General features: G+C 40.4%; 1 long non-coding RNA gene across 1 annotated transcript; it reads left to right on the forward strand.

The window, feature by feature from the left end:
- The first annotated feature begins 3600 nt into the window (after window positions 1–3600).
- On the forward strand, window positions 3601–13421 carry LOC118156673. Its single transcript, XR_004746374.1, has 2 exons — window positions 3601–3654; window positions 13162–13421. It is a non-coding gene; the product is annotated as an uncharacterized LOC118156673 (long non-coding RNA).
- The last annotated feature ends 4459 nt before the right edge of the window (window positions 13422–17880 follow it).

Here is a 17880-nt window from a genome sequence, read left to right on the forward strand (position 1 = left end):
CTCAAAAAATGAGTCAGGGATGTAGCACCATTTTTATACACCACACACATCTCCCATCCCCCCAAGGACAATTCAACTTTCATTTGAAACCTGTAACATTATTCCCTGTGGTTTTATGATATCTTTACCGTCTGGAATAGTGGAATGTTTCCTGCGATAAAATGACTTTGAAGACAGAATTCATCGCAGTGTAGCAGGGGATCGGGACAGGCAGGGCTATTTTCCTGGCATCGAGGCCACTTGAGGCAGGCAAAGGAGCCGCCACAACCCCACAGCCCTCATGAGGGACGCTGACGACGTGTAGGCGGAGCCAACAGCACTCCCTCCCCGGCCGTTCAAAAGCAGCCCCTAGGGAATGCAAGCGACCAGGAGTGCTGCGACCAGGATGGACAAACAGGGTGGGGCACGTTGGAAGGGTGGGGCGCAGCAGTTTGTGCGACAGTTCTCTCAGGCAGGGCAAGCAGGGAGGGCAGAGTGATCCCTCCCCCCGCCCCCCCCCCCCCCCCCGCCCCTAAGAACAACTCATCTGACGGCTTTCTACCACTAGGTAGGCCGTGACAGTCCACGCTAGGCAGAGAGCTCTCTCTAGAAAGTCTGTAGCCACCCAGACAGAGTGCCCACTCAAAAATGTGGCAGTTCAGGTCTCTGAATGCAGTGAGCGTCAGAGCCTGCTGCTGCCTTCTGCGGGAGGCAGAGATACCGTGTGCGTGAGGTGCAAGCAGGTGGATGACCTGGTACACCTGGTTGCAAAACTCAAGGAGGAGGTGGAGAGGTTGAGGGCCATCAGGGAGTGCAAGCGGGAGATAAATTGGTGGAACAACTCCCTGCAAGGCCTGAAGGAGAGGCACTGGAGTGAGACTCCCCACATGGGGGTGGACCCCCTGCCCAGTCACTATAAGGCAGAGGGAGGGGACCCAGGAGTTGAGGAGGAATGGAGACAGGTTCCTGCTCGATGTTGCAGGAAACGCCCCCCCCCTACCTGCCCCACCTTCCCAGGTGCACTTATGCAACAGATTTGAGGCCCTGGAGCTTGAGAGAGCGCTGGAGGAGGATGTGGTAGAAAGTTTACCCAGGAAGCCTAGAGTGAGGAAGTCTGCTCCACACCTCAAGACTGCTTCCACCAAGAAAGAAGGAAGGGTGATCATTGTGGGCGACTCCCTTCTCAGGGGAACAGAGGGCCCTATTTGTCGACCTGACCCTACCCGTAGGGAAGTCTGCTGCCTCCCTGGGGCCGGGGTCAGGGATGTTGCCAGAAAGATTCCCAACCTGGTTCTCCTCTCCGATTACTACCCACTACTGATAGTCCAGGGTGGCAGTGATAACATTGATGAGAGAAGCCTGAAGGCTATCAAATGGGACTTCAGGGGGCTGGGACGGTTAGTGGACGGAGAGGGAATACAGGTGGTATTTTGTCCATCCCTACAGTGGCAGGGAGGGGTTCAGAGAGGACACGGAAAGCCCACCTGATAAACATGTGGCTCAGAGGCTGGTGCCAACACAGGAATTTTGGGTTCTTCGACCACGGGGCGCTTTACTCGGCACCTGGCCTGATGGCCTCAGACGGGTCCCAGCTGTCTCCAAGGGGAAAATGGATCCTAGCCCAGGAGCTGGCAGGGCTCATTGAGAGGGCTTTAAACTAGGTATGAAGGGGGACGGGGCTGAAACAAAGCTTGTTGGAGGTGTGCCGGGGAAACAATGGCAAGGCTGGGGGAGAAGACAAAGGCTCAGCTGAAGTGTTTCTACAGTAATGCACGTAGCATGGGTAACAAGCAGGAGGAGCTGGAAGCCATTGAGCAGCACGCAGGCTATGACTTGGTTGCCATCATGGAAACGCGGTGGGAACACTCTCATGACTGGAGTGCTGCAATGTCTGGCTATAGGCTCTTCAGAAGGGACAGGCAGCACAGTGGTGGAGTGGCTCTCTATATTAGTGTTTTGATGTCGTCGAACTTGAGGCTGGGAATGATAAGGTGGAGTCGCTATGGGCTAGGATCAGTGGAAACGCCAACACGGCAAGAGTCCTGGTGGGGGTCTGTTATAGACCGCCAAACCAGGATGAGGAGACGGATGAGGAGTTCTACAGACAGCTGGCAGAAGTTGCAAAATCATCAGCGCTTGTTCTTGTGGGGGACTTTAACTTCACAGACATATCCTGGAAACATAACACAGCCCAGAGAAAGCAGTCCAGGAGAGGGTGGAAGATAGCTTCCTGACGCAGCTGGTTGGCGAGCCTACCAGGGGAGGTGCCCCGCTAGACCTTCTGTTCACTAACAGAGAAGGACTGGTGGGAGATGTCCTGGTTGGGGGCTGTCTTGGGCAGAGTGACCACAAAATGGTAGAGTTCTTGATACTTGGTGAAGTCAGGAAGAGGACCAGTAAAACCACTCACTGTCTTGGACTTCCGGAGGGCTGACTTTGAGCTGTTCAGGACACTGGTTGGCAGAGTCCCTTGGGAGGTGGTTCTGAAGGATAGAGGAGCTGAGGAAGGCTGGGCGCCCTTCAAGAAGGAAATCTTAATGGCTCAGGGGCGGTCTGTCCTCACATGCCCAAAGACGAGCTGGCGCAGAAGAAGACCGGCCTGGCTGAACAGAGAACTGTGGCTCGAGTTTAGGAGAAAAAAGAGGGTTTATAATCTTTGGAAAACAGGGCGGGCCACTCAGGAGGACTACAAGGATGTTGCGAGGCAGTGCAGGGACAAAATTAGAAAGGCCAAAGCTCATCTGAAGCTCAATCTGGCTACTGCTGTTAAAGACAACAAAAAATATTTTTATAAATACATCAGTACAAAAAGGAGGACTAAGGAAAATCTCCACCCCTTACTGGATGTGGGGGGAAACTTAGTTACCAGAGATGAGGAAAAAGCTGAGGTGCTTAACACCTTCTTTGCCTCAGTCTATAGCAGCAAAACCAGTTGTTCTCTGGACGCCCAGTACCCTGAACTGGTGGAAGGGGATGAGGAGCAGAATGTGGCCACCACAATCCACAAGGAAATGGCTGGCAACCTGCTACAGCATTTGGATTTACACAGGTCGATGGGGACAGATGGCATCCACCCGAGGGTACTGAGAGAACTGGCGAAAGAGTTGGCCAAGCTGCTTTCCATCATTTATCAGCAGTCCTGGCTATCAGGGAAGGTCCCACTTGACTGGCGGCTAGCAAACGTGACTCCCATTTACAAGAAGGGCCTGAGGGTAGACGCAGGGAACTATAGGCCTGCGAGTTTGACCTCATTGCCAGGGAAGCTCAGGAGCAGATTATTTGAGTGTCATCATGTGGCACTTGCAGGGCAACCAGGCAATCAGGCCCAGTCAGCATTTTATGAAAGACAGGTCCTGCTTGACAAACCTGATCTCCTTCTATGACAAGGTGACACGCTTAGTGGATGAGGGAAAGGCTGTGGACGTGGTCTACCTTGGGTTCAGTAAGGCATTTGACACCGTCCCCCACAGCATTCTCCTCAGGAAACTGGCTGTTCATGGCTTGGACTGGCGTACGCTTTGTTGGGTTAGGAGCTGGCTGGATGGCCGGGCCCAGAGAGTTGTGGTAAATGGAGTCAAATCCAGTTGGAGGCCGGTCACTAGTGGATCTCTGGTGAGGCCACACCTCGAGTACTGCGTTCAGTTTTGGGCCTCTCACTACAAGAAGGACATGGAGGTACTTGAGCGAGTCCTGAGCAGGGCTATGAAGCTGGTGACGGGTCTGGAGAACAAGTCTTACGAGGAGCGGCTGAGGGAGCTGGGACTATTTAGCCTGGAGATGAAGAGGCTCAGGGGTGACATTATCGTCCTCTACACGTACCTGAAAGGAGGCTGTAACAAGGTGGAGGTTGATCTATTCTCCCACATTAACTGGTGACAGGACGAGGGGGAATGGGCTAAAGTTGTGCCAGGGGAGGTTTAGGTTGGATATTAGGCAGAACTTCTTTACTGAAAGGGTTGTTAGTCACTGGAATAGGCTGCCCAGGGAAGTGGTTGAGTCACCATCCCTGGAGGTCTTTAAAAGACATTTAGATATAGAGCTTAGGGATATGGTTTAGTGGAGGACTTGTTAGCATTAGGTCAGAGGTCGGACTAGGTGATCTTGTGGGTCTCTTCCAACCTAGACTATTCTGTGTTTCTGTGATTCTGTGATCCACAGATACAAAAATCCTAACATTCAAATATGTATTTGGCTCTGAAATAACATGTTTCAACACTGAACTTCCAAGGCCCTGCGGTGTAGGACCAGGGATCCAATATTCGTTTTTTTACTTGTCTTAACTTTGTGCTGTTTCCTTTGTTCTCAGCCAGACATAATAAGACTTAAAGAGTTTATAGATGAGGAAAAATTAATTTTTAAAATTAACGTTTAATATGTGGGCTATATTATTATTATTGTTGTTGTTCTTTTATGTGGACTATATATTTTATTATTGTTGTTGTTGTTGTTGTTTATTTTTAACTGACATAGTGGAATTGACTAGGTAGTGACCTATTTTCAGTAAATGCTTGTGCCAGTTTTGTTCAGAATAAGAAAATACCAGAGAAGAGAAAAGATAGAGAATATCTTTAAAAACTTGATGAACAGGTCGTGGGCACATTAAGAAATGTCAGGGAAGCAAATGGTGGGATAAGAAATGGCTATTGGATCACTGCTTTTACGGGTAATTTATAAAGAATCCTAACACAGAGTGAGCAACAGCCAATAGTAGTAAAAAATGTATTGCAATTTAATGCCCTGTATCTCAGCTAGGAAGTAGCTGTTAGTAACTAATTTGGACTCAGTCATGTAAGATATGTGTAGTGTTTCATGCACAGTGTTATTCTTTATTCTGTGGTGTATACTAAATACCACATTAAAGGTTTGGACGATATTCTTGCATCACAAAACTTTTTACCAAACGTTCTTCCTTTAACCCTGACAGCTAACATAATGGCCACAAGTTAATATTTATACACGAGCCTCCTCTTATCTACACCCTGCCCAGTGCCACTTTCTAATAAGTCACCTAGGTTCTGTGACATAAATATAGATTACACATTACATGTATCAACCATGATAACGTACAAATTCATCTTTCAATAACCAATGTCCAGTGTCTCTATCACCTGGCAGGTAAACCAAGCTCTCAGCCTGTCTGTGTAACTTGTACAGAGGAAATGAAAACATATATACAGGGAGAACTCAGTTCTCCAGTTAAATTACCCCAAGTAGTTTCTTCCCACACTGTCTAATTCAGATAGTGATGAAGTAATAAACTCTGGAGATGCTAAGACTCCTACACTTGCAACATGAAATAGCTGTAATTATTATTTTTTTTCTTCAGACATCAGTTTAACAGAATATGATTTGTGCAAGTGATAGTAACTTAACTCATGAGAAGAATATGGTGAATGTGACATTATGCTTTAAATGGCAAAACTCTGCATCCCTTTAATGCTAATACGGCAAAAACACGCCATAGAAATAGGCCTGCAAATGGCAATGTGAGCTCTGGTTAGAAGTGTTCTTCCCACTGGTGACAACTTGCCAAAGATAACAGTTTATTGGTTAGGTGCCATACAGAAATTATAATCTTGGGATCTGAGCATAATACAGTAAACACAACAGGGATGTACAGCTATGAAAGAATCCTCTTTGCTCAACCATGGCAAACTTATATCACAATTCTACATGCGCAATGTAGAATTACTAGTGCCTCATGTGCTACAGTGAAGTAGCAAGGTTTCTTTGGATAAGGTTTTTGTTTGTTTGTTTGTTTGTGTGTTTCTGCTGTTGTGTGTGTGTTTCTGCTGAAGAAAAACAATATCATTTTAGAATAACAACAGTTCATTTTACAACTTGGGATCAAAGTTTCTTCCAAAGAGATTTTTCCTTATGTTTCTCTCACTCTCCCTTTATTAATGAAACCTAAGGGTTTCATTAAAGTATTTTAAAGTTTGAATCATAGAATCATTTGGGCTGGAAAAGACCTCTAAGATCATTAAGTCCAACCATTAACCTAGCACTGCCAAGTCTACCACTCAACCACATCCCAGAGCACCACATCTACATGTCTTTTGAATACTGCTGGGGAATGGTGACTCAGCTACTTCCCTGGGCAGCCTGTTACAATGCCTTACAACCCTTTTAGTGAAGAATTTTTTCCTAATATCAAAGGTAAACCTTCTCAGATGCAACTTAGAGACATTTCCTCTTGTCTTAACATTTGGTCCTTGGGAGAAGAGATCGATCCCCAGCCTGCTATAACCTCAATTGAGATAGTTGTAGTAAAGCAATATGTGTCCCCTGAGTCTCCTTTTCTCTAGGCTAAATAACCCCAGTTCCTCCAACTGCTTCTCATATGACTTGATCTGTAGACCCTTCACTAGCTTTGTTGCCCTTCTTTCTTTGTTCTTTTCTCATGAATAACTCAGATATATTTTGTAGCTGAAATTAGCATAATAGAATAGTTACCACATAAATTCTTTTTTTATGTGGGGGGAGATAAACCTATGGTTACCAGAAGTTTCTAGAAGGGTAATTACCAAACTTCTCCCTAACTGAGTTCAAGACTGATTAAGTGCTCTTCTTCCAACTTACTCACCATCTAAGAAAAGCAAATGACAAGAATAATTTCCATTGGTATTTGAAGGGAGCAATGAAGGGGGGGTGGGGACGGGCATAAGGGGCAGATGGGAAGAGGAAGCTGGAGGGAATGGAAGGGAGAGGGGTGCTTCACTTCACTATACATAAAGTGTTTTCAAAGAAAGGAAACAAACTGAAGCCTGGTGTCTATGAATCTCCCTCACACTTTAAAAGACTGATTAGTTATGAGAGTATAGCTTTTACAAAACATACTTTGGCAAGGAGTTTTTCTTCAGTCTTTGTATAGTCAATAGTAGGTTGTTACTGTATGTACTTTTTTTTAATGATTTTTATGTAAGTGCAAATTTCTACATGTGGGACTTCGGGGATCCCTCTCCTAGTTATACTCCATATTTATTTTTATAAAAAAATAGGGCACTTATAGACTTCATAGTGGATGTGGTAAGGGTTACTTTTAGGGTTACTTTTTCCTCGTAGTACTATGTTTTGCTCTGGGGTAACAAATTAATGGGGAAAGAGGGGGGAGGGTTAAGGGGAGGGATTTGAAAAGATGCTGCTGAACTTTCTTCATGTCTGTTTGGATGTTCTAATCTGTTGTCTAATGATGATGGGCTAGGATGAGGATGGTCTGTATTCGTCCTCCTCTTGCTATAGATTAATGTCTGACAGATTCAGTGTCATTCACTATCCAGGTACAAAATTAACATTGCATAACACTGACCAATTTGAAACACTTTACCAGTTTATCACCATGAATGTGCACTACTGTAAGCAGCTTGATACACATTATTGGTAATTGCTGCCCACAGCTATGTCCAAATTATTATCTATTAACTGTATGTATGTAGAAAATGTTCAGAAATAATGTATATAGGATGACACTCTTTGAGGGCCAAACACATTTCATTCAGCAGTAGTCAACACTAGATAGAATTGAGAATATGTGAGTCACTGTTAAGTACAGAGAAAAAGAGTAACAACATACTAGTTTTGGTGAGTATTGTTCAAAACAGAGTTAGAAGGTATTTAAATTCCCTGACGAAATGGCTTTGCATTTGGCCACCATCAAGCAATAACTGCAAGTCTTAGGATGTAGCCAGTGTTAGCAGTCAGGCTAAAGTCTTTCTTCCTCCAATATCAGTGTTACTCAGAAACTACCTTATCAAACCTGACAACTACCTGCTCTTTATTATTCTCAGAGTTTCATTGAATATATAGATATTGTGAATGTGTCCATATCAGCTCTTCAGCCTTGGAGCTTACATTTAAGGACTAGCTACACAGAGGATGGGTGTAGGGAGGTGCTGCATATATTTAGCTGCAGTAGTGGTTGAGAGGTCATCAATTTTTAATCCAACTATCATAAGCGACAGAGTCACACAGCTAGGAGCCATCCAACTAAGTATATAGTGTATGTAAAGTGGAGATACTGCTGGAATATAAGTCTCATAGAAGAGAATATTAAAGACTGCATTTTATACTACCTAGGAGGTTAACTCTGGGTCTAGGCATATGGTTGAGAGAACAGAAATATTGAAAAACTGTGATCTGCAAACATTTTTCTCTCCCCTTTAATTACTAGTTGGTTTTGTGCAATGTGCTCAATGTGGATCATCCTTGATCTCTCAGTTCCTGAAACCACTATTCTATCACTGATATCAATGTGACAGCCCCTAGTTCCATCTGGCCTTTTATCACCTAAGGTTTTTGGTAGAGCTGGCTGAGTAATTAAATGACGGAGAGAGAGGAACACATCAAAACTGAAAATATTGAGGCACCGAAATAATTCTAAAATGTTTCAAATATTTTTATTTTTTTTTAAAGTTTATTCAGCTATTTCAGGAGTTATAGATGAAGATAATCACAGATCATACCACATGGAACAAACCACACAGTTCTGCAGGCAAATGTCCTCAAATACTTCTGTTTTTTAATAGAAAGTACATTTATGGTAGGAAAAGTTACTTTCTCTTCTTTTGTGACCGGTTTTCTGTCAGGCACATATAGAGAATGACAGATAAAAATACCTCACCCTTTTGAAAATGTTGCAGGGGTCTGCTCAATCTATTTGTTATGTGTTACATTGTATTCCTCTTTCAAGATGTGTGCTATAGCCTAAAGATGACAAGATAACACAAGTGTGGTTGTCCTCTTCCTGATATAAATAAATATGTGAAAGATTCAGCATCATTCATGAGCCAGGTAAAAAACTGACATTGCATGATACACACTGACCATTTGTAAACACTTTACCAGTTTATCATCATAAATATACACTACTGTGAACAGCTTGATGGGAATTTTTTGGTAATTGATGTCCACAGTGATGTCCAGAGTATTGCCTGTTCATCCTCTTCCAGACATCATTTTTCTCATACAGATATTTCAATCATTCAAAATGGATGGTATCCTTCTTTTGTTGCAACTAATATGAGATTAAAGAAAGCATTTTGCCTAACTTATCAGTATGTAGTATAGCAAATAATTATGTGAAATAGATTTTTTTTGCTTTGAAATAATTCTTCTTTCTCAAACATGGCATCCTTTATGCCAGAAGTTTCTTTCCATTTTATGACAACACTTTGTCATTTTCCACAAAGCTTTAAACAGAAAAATCTTGGTGAAGAGGTGCACAAAAACATTATCACCTCCACCCTAGCCCTGTACTGGTTATATACAGTTAATGAATTGGAAAACTGATATTGATAAAACTATATATCCAGTCATCTACAGGGCACATCAGATTTGAAACAATCAGTTATTCATGTTTAACCTGATTAAAATTAAATCAGCCATGGTTTCTGCCTCTTCCCGATCCTCTATCCTAAATACGCAAAGAATAGGCTATCACTGTCAGCTAGCCACAAATGTATGCTGCAGGAAATGTTCCATAAAAACAAACAAAATAACAAAACAAAACAGGTTGAAAATACTATGTAAATAATCATGTAATGTTAAGCACTAGAGATTAATCTATGCCATGGTGCAATGATACATTGCTGTAACAATATTCTCTTAAAGCATTTCTCAGTAACTCATGGCTCTTAATAGTTTATTATTTTAAAATAATGTGTTTAAAAATAATATTTTAAAGTGTACGGCAATGGGTTTTCCAGAGAATACCTACAATTGCTTACTAGGTATATTTCCTATAAGAAATACTCAAGTATTGAATCATATTTTAAAGTTTAGAATTTGTATTTCATATTTGAAGGTCTTAACTAAGATGAGTCACAGAGGTTTGTTTGTTTGTTTTGTTAAGTGACTTACTATAACAAATAATGTAGAAGACTTTACTAAAATTGAAATACAAAATAAAAATTGTTTTAAATATTAACAATTGAAATCCCATCATGAAAAGTGAATTGCATTTTCATTTGCAGTCTGTATCCTGCAAACAAAAAATATTTTTTTTCTGAAAAATTTCACAAATTTTGTATTAACTCACTAAATAAATTCACAACATTTTATTGGAAATGAATGAGAAAAAAAAAATATGACTAGTTCTTTTTATAATAAGCAAGACAAACACATAATGGCATAATGAAAGCACTGTAAAACATGTTTTTATATGAGTCATATATATTTGTATTTAAAAATCAATTTCCAGCAATATTAAAAAGCATATTAATTTTAAAGTGGAGAACACAAAAGCTGAGTTAGCTAACAGGAATCTCTTAGGAAAGCTATTCAGTAAATATATATATATTTTAAATTATCAAAATAGAATTTTCTAAGATTGTATATTAGAAAGCAAGTGATTATTTGTTAGCATTGTTTTTCAACCTTTACTCTTTGCTGGTAAACACAGAATATATTACTAAAATAATCTTGGAATGAGCAAATGAAAGGAACATTCAGGACAGATCTGATCCTTCACTCCTTGTGATGTAATAAAGGGGTAATCTCTTTGCTGTTAGAGGTGAGTTTAACCTCCAAAATAATCTCTGAATTTGTCCCACCATTTCTTGTTTCTTGTTTATCTCTTTCTAGAATGTCTTATTTCCAGTCTTAATTTGACCCGTTTCAGAGACTCCCCATATTCTTCAACATATAGGAAAGGCCACTTAAGAACAGTAAATCATTTCCAGAGTGATTTAACTCAGTTGCCCTTAGTTTTCAATGGAAAATTTATTGAGAACTCACAAGAACATCTAAGAGTTACCTTGTAAATGAGGTAGGGAACTGTAAAACAACACTTGAGCAACAATACTTAGACCTACAGATGTGTCAAATGGATCTAAAACAAGCTATATGAGAGAGAGATGATTTAGTTACCAGATTGCTGAGATTCCTACAGCCAATGAGTACTTTGGGGAGATACCTCATAATAACAATAAGTAAAAAATGTAGTACTGCTTACACTAGTGAGAGGGAAGCAGAAAAAGACAACTATGTTGTGCAAAAGGAAACATTAAATTTATCTCTGGATAATTGAATCCTTTCGATTATCTGGGTGTAGTAATCCCCTCCAGTGCAGCAACTGACACACAGACATTCTTGTATAGTGATGTAAATGATGAACGGAGAAAGATGTTTTACCTTTCTTCATGGAGAATCTACACTGCCATAGGAAAGAATTTTGCCAGTCTTAGTTCAAGGCTTTGAACATGTGAATGTAAAGCATGTAGATGAGGAGAGAATAACATAAATACATTCAAAAAAGCCTTAGAACTTCTTAACATCAAAAAGTTCACAAGGTACACCTGAATAATTTCAATCTCATTTTAAAAGATGAAAAAGTACTGAGGCCTACCCAAGGATTGTATTTAACAGATTTTATCTTCTTTCACAGGAGTAATGATTTACTAGAATGCCAGAAACTGAGCTGACTCTTGCAACCATAACAGAAATGTGCTATTTGAGCATGCTTTCTCCTGCAGAATGCGATAGAGCCTATGGATATTCAGATAAAACACACAGCTTAGTTGAAAAGATTCTGAATGCAAACTAAAACTAATGTGAGCACCTGCTCACTCATGAAAAATCAAACACATAATGGCTCAGTATCAGGGTATTTCAAAGTTCATAACAAACATTTCCTAACTTCTTCAGTCTTTTCTTTCTTCTGATAACATTTCTCAAGGCAGAGAATGTCAGCGGTACCAACAAGCTTTGCATTCATATTACTGACAAAGTAATATGTCAGTAATTAAATTATTTAATAATTAAATAACTAAATAAAGTAATTAAATACTTATATTTTAATTAAATACTTATACTCCAGCAGGTCCAAAAGGAGACAAAGGAATACCCAGTTCTGATGTTGCTCTATCAGGAACACATGGGGATGGTGTCCTGTTCTGTAAAAATTGAGAATACAGCATAAGGAGAATACAGGCAGGAAGACCCAGCACAGAATGGAAAGACAAATTTTGACCTGAAAGCTAAAGAACATTTTCTTAGAATATGTTCCTCTTCTGGTGCTTCCACAAGGTAAGGTGTTCTATTTCACTTTTCCAGTGAAGAGTAAATAAGGGTAAAGTCTGCAAGTCTTTACACATTGAATAGGAAGTCAGTTTTATAAACAATTTTACAATAACTGCTAATTCCATCCTTTTCCTCTATTTGGGGATGTGTTTTTGTAACAGCTGTTATATTACACATCTAGACAGACTAATTTGAAAACCTCTAGACCTAAAAAACACATCTATTTTTAAGTTAAATATTTATTCTTACATTCAAAAAACTATGATAAAGTAGTCTACCTTTGGGACAGGTCAGATACAGGATATTTTGATGACATCCACTGCTCTCCACCCATCTACCCAGCTGGTGATGCCATCATAGAAGGCAATAAGGTTGGTCGAGCATGACTTTTCCTTGGTGAATCCATGGTCATTATAACCTCCTTATAACCTTCTTCTCTTCCAATTGCTTGGAGATGGCATCCAGAAGAAAGCTGTTCTAACACCCTTCCAGGGACAGAGGTGAAACTGACTGGCCTGTAGTTTCCCAGATCCTCCTTCTTGCCCTTCTTGAAGACCAGAGTGACATTGGCTATCCTCCAGTCTCCAGGGACCTCTCCTGTTCTCCAGAGCCTTTCAAAGATGATAGAGAGTGGTTTGGCGATCACCTCTGCTTACTCCCTTAGCACACATGGATGCATCTCATTGGGACCCATGGATTTGTGTGCATTGAGTCCACTCAGACACTCCGGAACCACTCTCTGGTAAACCTGGGGGGAGCCCTCCATTTCCCAGACCCTTTCTCCTCCTTCCAGGGTTGAGGAGTCACCAGGGAGAATCCTTGAAGCAAAGACTGAAGCAAATAAAGCATTCAGTATCTCCACCTTCTCGGCATCTCCTGTTACCAGGACACCCCCCTCGTTCAGCAAGGGACCCACATTATCCCTAGTCTTTCTTTTACTGTTTACATACTAAAAAATAAAAATAAAAATAAAAAACTTATTGTCCTTTATCTCTTTTGCAAGCTTCATCTCTAGGTGGCGTCCCTGCAGGCCCTGACAACACTTCTAGACTCCTCCCAAGAAGACAGGCCCTTTTTCCACATTTCATAGACCTTCCTCTTCCTTTTGATCTTGTCGATGAGCTCCTTGCTCATCCACGCAGGTCTCCTCCTTTCTACAAGGAGGTGCTCAAGAGAATCCAGAGAAGGGTAACGAGGCTGGCGAGGGGTCTGGAGAACTAGTTTTATGTGGAGCAGCTGTGGGAGCTGGGACTGTTCAGCCTGGAGAAAAGGAGGCTCAGGGATGACATTATCGCTCTCTATAGGTACATTAAAGGAGGCTGGAGTGAGGTGGGGGTTGGTCTATTCTCCCATGTGCCTGGTAACAGGACGAGGGGAAATGGGCTAAAGTTGCACCAGGGGAGGTTTAGGATGGATATTAGGAAGAACTGCTTTACTGAAAGGGTTTTTAGGCACTGGAATAGGCTGCCCAGGGAAGTGGTTGAGTCATCATCCTTGGAGCTCTTAGATGTTGAGCTTAGTGATATGGTTTAGTGAAGGACTTCTTAGTGTTAGGTCAGAGGTCGGACTAGGTGATCTTGGAGGTCTCTTCCAACATAGATGCTTCTGTGATTTTGTGATTCCTGTCTCCCTTCCCCGATTTCCTACTCTTAGGGATACACTGATCCTGAGCTTCGAAGAAGTGCTGTTTTAATGTTGCCCAGCTCTCACAAGCACCTTTGCCTTTTAATAATTTAGACCATGAGATACTTCCAAGCAGGTCCCGGAAGAGGTCGAAGCTGGCTTTCCAAAAGTCCAAGGTAGCAATCCTGCTTTTTTCCTTACTTCTTCCACCAAGTTCCATCTTGAACTTCACCATCTCATGGCTGCTTCACCCCAAGCTGCCCCCAGCCTTCACATCCCTAACAAGCCAATCCCTGATGGTAAGAACAAGGTTCAGGAGCCCCACCTTCTTGTCTCTTCCATCACCTGCATCAGAAAATTATCTTCAACACATTATAGGAACCGTTTGGACTGCACGTGCCTGGCCAAGTTGCTTACCCAACAGATCTCTGGATAATTGAAGTCCCCCACCAGAACCAGTTCCCAGGATCAGGAGGCTACTACCAGCTGATTGTAGAAGGCCTCATCGACCTCCTTCTCCTGATCTGGTGACCTGTTGTACACCCCCACAACAGTATCCCCCTTACCAGTCCACCCTTCAATTCTCACCCACAAGCTCTCCACTTGTCCTTTACCCTCCCCCAGGTGGAGCTGGGTACACTCTAACTGCTCCCTCACATAAAGGGTAACCCCACCCCCACACTTCCCCAGCCTGTCTTTCCTAAAGAGGACACAGCCCTCTATGACAGCATTCCAGTCATGCGAGCTGTCCCAACATGTCTCTGTGATTGTGATGAGATTGTGGCCCTGTGACTGAACACAGATCTTGAGCTCATCTTGTTTGTTTCCCATGCTTTGTGCATTGGTATACAGGCACTTTAGGGAAGTAGCAGGCGCAGTTACCCTTGGAGGGATGCAAGAAGAAGATTCTGGATGGGGTATTGGGATCATTACCTTCTCTGAGGAGCCCTCGGGTGATCCTATGGGACAATTCAGAGATTTTTCCCTACTATCTTCAACAGTGACAGCAGTGACAACTTCCCCCAGCATTTCTCCGTGACTTTTAGTTCCCCTCCCTTCCCCTGTCAAACCTAGTTTAAAGCCCTGGCAATCAGCCCAGAGAGCTTGCTCCCCAACACACTTGTGCCCCACTTGCTGAGTTGGAGTCAGTTAGCAGCCCATATACCCAGCTTCTCAAAGGACTGCCCAAGATCAAAATACCCAAAGCCTTGGTGTAGACACCACACCCTCAGCCAGTCATTCACCTGTCCCGTTCTCCTCCTTCTTTCCGGGTCCCAGTCACACAGTGGGAGGACAGAGGAGTGTTTGCCTGCAGAAACTATTTACTGATGTTCATTAAGAACTATACAAAATACCTGAATTTTTTTTTTGATTTTTTTTTTTTTACAGAAACATTATCTTTACATCATGAAAATATATGCTTATGAAGGTAGAATATATTTATAAAGATATGTGTTATGTTAAGCAGATCATATTTCCTAATAACATTTTCTGCACCTAAAATGTACTAATCCATAAACACAACCCACAAACTACAAATCTTAGCCATAACTGTTACATACTAACATAATGATTAGAACATTCATCAAAAATATGCCAACACACTTTAATTTTTAAGCAGGAAGACTTAGTTACCTCAGATCTTATGAGAAATGTCAGAAACTCCATTCTTGGAAAAGCATTAAAATGTTTTCTTTGTTGTAACATGCACTATTTTGGCTTGCCAAAGCTTCCGTATTGAACACCATCCTTTTCGACCTACCATTTTTTTTGTCGGACATTGAGCAGTTATAACTGTGCCCTTCTGTCTTTTTAAAAACTCTCAGCGTAAGGTTACAGCTATAATGCTCAGAAAGAAGAAAACCTATGTAACCTGATTTTGTGTTCCTTCTCCCCTGCAAGAAAGAAAAAAAAAAAAAAAAAAAAAAAAAAACTAGTTCACTTGCATGCTTACTATTACGAGATATGCATATAATTTTATGTGTTGTTTGTGATAAACTACAGTGAAAATATTAAAAAAAAAAAGAAAAAAAGAAAAAAGAAAAAACAACAACAACAATAAAACAAGAACTTATCAATAATTCCATATTCTTTAGATACTAGCAAGAGTAACCGGAGGAGGAAATGATTTAATCCATAACAAAAGCAAAGTAAACCTCCACACATTTACATGTAATGAGCTCAGACAAGTAATCAGATGGAATTAAAATACACTGTCTAAAATATAATTAATTAATTTATTAAATAAATAAATTGAATGTTTGCATCCATTGGGATAAACCAGCTCTTACAGAACTTGCTTTAAAGGTCAAGGAGAGGATCACCAGAGACTGATATGATCATAGTTTTTTAAGGTGCATTATCTCACTCCCATGCTACTGGTTCTTTTCCATTTGTTGGAGTGGCTGAGGGGTGGGAATGTTAGGGGTTGCATTTTATTGCAGATTAACACTTCAGTCAAGTTTCTTACTTGATTCAAACCCACATAATTTTACAACCTTCAAATCCAGAGAAGATCCCTCTATTATATGAAGTTTTGCTTATCCCTACTTCTACAACCTGAAAATGATAGAATACACAGTAAGCTATCTATTAAGAAACACTACTTTGTGATGTAAGTGTACTTTCCTGATTTTGTGCTGCTTGTTGCCCTGATCTCCAGAAGTCTTCTGCTCTCTTCCCGTTGCTTTTGCAATTCTGTGTGAAGGAATAATGTCATAACAACTGCAGACTTACCACTTATTAACTTCTAAAGGAAAAATTGACAGTTTCTAGTTTCAGAATTACAGTCTTTTAGCCAAAATACAAGCTGGTATACAGTTCTCTTTGAGGAACAAATACACAATGGGTAAAACAAGTAAAATATTATTTCAAAACAGGAGGAAGAAAAACTTCTACTTCATTTTGCAAGGAAGGAAATGTATCTTTCATATTGTCATATTGTCATGACATACATAGCATGAAAACTTTGTCTGTGAAGACTACAAAAATCTTTCTGAGAACTACCCTATCTTGACATATATATATATATATATTTTTAAAAAAAAAAAAAAAAAAAAAGTAGAACTGAACATACACTTGTTTCCTTTAGGGTTAGCATTGTTTTCCAAAATAAGGGTAAAAACAGTTATTAACTGCAGAAAAATCTTAATGTTCTTGATGATATCACCAAATTTTACACCCAAAAAATTAGAATTATATCAGCAGAATATTTACTAGATTTAATCAGTTAGTGTCATTTAAGCATTTGAAAGTTCAAAGAAAGAATGATCCTTTTCAAACTGTAAATTAAGATTCCTTGTAACATAAAGGGTCATTTAGGAAGCTAATTCTGGTGAATGATATTTACATTTTGGATCTCATAAATTAATAGACATTGTTTCTATGGTTGTGTTACACTACCCAATAAAGCTCATAGGGAAATAACTTATTATTAAATAATATTGTTTCTTAGGTAGTACACTTCTCTCATTTATTTATTTCACTTCACAGATTTTTAAAATATTTTAAAAATATACATATATCTTACATTGAAATAGGGAATTCAACCTACTTTTATTTCTCTGATACACAGCCACAGGCTTCACAAAATAACATACATAATAAATGTATTGTATTTTGCTTCTTCCTGAGGCCTGCAGCTGCTGAGTTAATAAATAAATTTATTTAATCTGGAAATGTCTACTTATTAAACCAGAGATCTCTTTCCATTTAACTTTAGTTTTCACTACTTTGAATCATATATTTCTTGCAGAACTTCTTCAATACATGAAAATTACTGTTTCCATTTAAAATATAAATTATATGCTTCTAGCATTATTTTTATTGTCACTGTTCCTACTGTGAAGATTAGGATCTCATTCCCTCTCCAGATAGCCCAAAAAGTTTTTATTAGCTTCAGTTTCATTGGAAAAAGAGAACATTTTTCTGCAAACTGTGCCCTTATTTACATTGTGTTCTTCTGCAAATGAGCAGAGGTCTTGATGGAAGAAGCTTTTATCTTAACTAGTGGGAAAGCAAAATGTAAAGATCTGGCGGCAGAAGGAAGTTAGAGAAGAATTCATCTCCTCAAGGTGTCTAAGTTAATGTTACAACACTGTGTCACTACATTTCTCAAATTCACAGTGTGCAGCACTGCAGCTAGTTCAGTAAATATTTTCCTGATCTATCAAAGGGTTCTTTCATTCTTCTCTTTCTCTTCTCTTCTCTTCTCTTCTCTTCTCTTCTCTTCTCTTCTCTTCTCTTCTCTTCTCTTCTCTT

The sequence above is a fragment of the Oxyura jamaicensis genome, chromosome Z (assembly GCF_011077185.1).
Source record: "Oxyura jamaicensis isolate SHBP4307 breed ruddy duck chromosome Z, BPBGC_Ojam_1.0, whole genome shotgun sequence".
Lineage (NCBI taxonomy): Eukaryota > Metazoa > Chordata > Aves > Anseriformes > Anatidae > Oxyura > Oxyura jamaicensis.